Source organism: Octodon degus, unplaced genomic scaffold (genome assembly GCF_000260255.1).
Source record: "Octodon degus isolate 3935 unplaced genomic scaffold, OctDeg1.0 scaffold00207, whole genome shotgun sequence".
Classification (NCBI taxonomy): Eukaryota; Metazoa; Chordata; class Mammalia; order Rodentia; family Octodontidae; genus Octodon; species Octodon degus.
The window spans coordinates 914,041-917,494 of NW_004524783.1; the positions used below are offsets into that span (position 1 = coordinate 914,041).

General features: G+C 54.5%; 1 protein-coding gene and 1 pseudogene across 1 annotated transcript in view; both read left to right on the top strand.

Moving 5' to 3' along the window:
- Positions 1–3,454, top strand: part of Myo10 (myosin X) — a 237,948-nt gene that overhangs the window by 27,789 nt on the left and 206,705 nt on the right. The gene's annotated exons all lie outside the window — the stretch shown is intronic.
- LOC101567320 overlaps positions 1,618–3,454 on the top strand; it is a 3,215-nt pseudogene continuing 1,378 nt past the window's right edge.

Below are 3,454 nucleotides of genomic sequence, written 5' to 3' on the forward strand. Positions count from 1 at the left end.
CACTCTGCGAGGGAGCGCGGCCCGTGGCTCACATGGTGCGTGTCACGCAGGCAGGACTCGTCTTGTTAAATCACGCACTGGCCTGTGGCCCTACCGCGCTGTGCGCGTCGAGTGTTCAGCCCAACGTAAGCCCTGCGTGCTCAGCCTGGCCCCCCTCTGCAAATGCTTCCCAGGATGAGCTCCCATTTAAGGGCACCATTCCTGCTTGTTTTCTCTTCAGCACGTGTGAATCTTCCGCCTCACCCCACGCCGTTCCCCTTTGCGTTTGCCTTGCATCATTCCCTGCAACCCCCCCCCCTTTCATTATGGTCTTCTTGGTATTTATCAGGTTTGGGGCATGATTAGGGTCCCCTGCCTGCTCTGCAGAGCAGAGCTTCTGTCTGGAAACTGGGGCTCAGGGAAGGTGAGCGGGCAGGCAGGCCAGTGCTGTGAGTGTGTGGAGCAGTCTGGACGACTTGGCTGGGTTCCATTCATTTTATGGTAAATTATACATTGGGAAAGCTGCTCTAAAAAGGAAGAAGAAAGGAAAGAGAAGCCAAACCTGTTCCACCAGCTTGGGAGCTCTGGGAGCTCGGGCAACTTCTTAAACTGCTTTGTTCCCGCATCTGTAAAACGGGAGCTTTATTGGGACCTGCTCTGGGGTATCCTAATCATCAAATGAACCAGCACCTGAGAACGGCCCAGGACCTTGTCACTGTATGACCACGGAGTCTGCCGGTCCTCACGGCTGTTCTCCAGGGCCACCAGCCAGTGGGGACGGCAGCCTGGTCTGCCAGATTCTGAATGCCATCTCTGCCCTTGCCGTTGAATCTGCATCCTTCTTGGCCCTGGCCCGGTGTCCCCTCAGCTGTAGGGCTGAAAAATGCAGGCGCTCACTGGGAACTCCTAGGAGGCGGTGCTCCAGGTAGAATGACTGCACGAGAGAGTACAGGGCTGCTTCAGGTTCTGGAAAGAACATCTGCTTTGGGCTGAAAAGGCAAAGAACTTCTTAAATCGTTCGGCTTAAGTGAACTCAGGACCCTCTGGGAAAACAGCTTGATGACCATCTGGCCCTGGACGCTTCCAGGAAGTAGGAGTAGGCACTCTTCGAGCCCTCGGTGGCACTGGGGACTGACCCTGTGGTCTGCGCTGAAACACTCGGAAGACTAGGCTATGAGTGGATGAGGTCCCCCTGCCCCTGACTGCCGGAGGTAGGGAACTCCTAGAGACCTTCGAGTGAAGCAGGTGTAGGTAGACGGTGCACGGTCTGCAGTATGGTGGTGTGTAGCCCCTGCTCTTGCTACCAGGTTCTGCAAATGTGAATGAGTTAGTCTGCGACTTGGACCCAAAAGGTCGGGTGATTCATCAGGGCAGGGATGGTCAAAAACAGCACGCTCTGGTGGCAGAGGTCAGCCACTTCTTGGGTGATTGGTGTAAATTGCCTCAACCTCCCTCCTTCCTCCCTCCCTCCGTTCCTTCCCAGGGCCTGCTGCTGCCCCGTGCTGAGCATATGGGTGCACGGGCAGAGGTGGCCCGACAGGCAGGGCTGACACCCCAGGAGCTACTTGTGTACACACTGATTTCTCCTTGGGGGCAAAGGTGTTGGGAGCAGGCTTTGCCCCGCTGAGGGGTCCACAGATGGAGGGCGGCTCAGAGGAGGTGATGTGTCTAGGTATTCTCAGCCTGGCAGAATGGAAGCCCAATGTGGGCTCCTCCCGGGTAAGACCAAGAGAAGTCCCAGGCGACCATGACTGGGAAGTGACCAGAGGGAAAGTGAGGGCCAGGTGTGAGAGATAGGGTCAGAAAGGAAAAGACTTCCACCAGGTGTGCAGGCAGGGCAGTGTCTCAGATTAAACAGAAATGGGTGGGGCCTTGGACACAGGACCTTGTCAGGCTCAGGTGGCCTCTCAGGGTTCCTGTCACCGGATGGAACTGTCCCATCCTCTGAAAAGCCAAGTTGCCGCTCAGAGCTCTTGGCCTCCCTGCCAGGGGGCCAGGAAATTTCCATAGGTTTCTATACTTGATCTCCACATTGATCACTTTCTGAGCCCCAGAGTGTGTTTTTCCCGTCATTGAGGCGCGGGACAGCGTCTGCCCCAGAGTTCCTGGAAGTCCAGCTCAGCACACGTTTGCCTGCGACTCTCTTCAGAAGCCTGCACACCGCTTTCCTCCTCCCTCTTGCACGTTACGTACCCAAGCCTGGCTGGGAGGCAGCAGGCAGTTGTGAGGTGGAGGCGCATGCTTTCTGCTGCTGGCTTCAGAGCTAATTGTCTTGATTTATTTCTCTTAGCGCTGAACCAGAGTAACTTGGACGACACACTGACGTGTGCAAGTAGGAGTTCAAGAGCTTAGAAAACACTGTTGGAGAAATTGCCATGCATTTCGTACTGCGGTAAACAGGTGTTTTTACCCCACCCCTTCCTCCTTGCTCAGTGTAAGTGTTAAGTTTTGCAGAGCAGCTTCGGTCTTCTGCATGGGCTGGGCGAGCAGTGCAGTTGATCACACTGTCTTACTGTGTCAGAGCAGAGAAAAGGATTGTCTGCTTCCCTCCCTGGGGAATGTGACGGTGAGGAGTGTGTCCGTGCCTCGCCTGCTTCCACTGGGGCCTGCGCGTGCCTTCCCGGTCCTGAGCCGTGGTGCTCGCGTCTTTCTCTTTGCCCGTGGGCTGCCTCTGCCCGCACAATGGCAGATACACGTTCTAGAATCCAGCCTGCGTGGTCCTGTCCCTTACCGCTATGCACGTGTGGCTTTGGCATACTGGGACCTTGGCTCTTCTGACTCAAGATGCGTGGATATGAGGTGTGACAGGTTGACAATTGAGTATAAATAAGGGAATGTCAGACATCCGTTGATGTTTTAAGGAATATGGGAGATCTTATCCTGAGCTAGAGCCTCAGTTCTTTTTTTTTGTATTTAGTACAGGGTATACATGGTCTCTACGTAGATTGGACTCGTAGTGATTCTCCTGTCGTCAGCCTCCCAAGTGCATGGATTACAGGCATGTGCACCATGCCCAGCCTCAATGGCCAGCCATCTCAGTGTGCCCCGGGGGCAAGACCAGCACAACACACCAGCAATCGAACCCTGGCCACTGTGCTCTGCCTAAGCAGGTGCTTTAGTTTGTTGAGCTATCTGGCTGTCCCAATCGCCTCAGTTCTTTAAAAAATAGTTTTTTTGAGCCAGGATCCCACTAAGTTGCCTAAATTAGCCTCAAACTTGTGGTCCTCCTGCCTCGACCTCCCCTTCCTTAGAGCTACGAGTGTGTGCCACCACACCTACATAATACCTTTTTTATGTTGAAGACAGGTGGAAGTGATAATAATTTGGATCTACTGGATTGAAGAACATTACAATTCATCCTTCTTAGCTTAAAAAAGAAGGATTCACAAGATGGGGGCAGAGACCAGCAGAGGCAGCAGCTTGAGCAGCCGCAGCCTGCGCCCTCTCCCGCCCGCCCGCCCGCCCTCCACCCCCG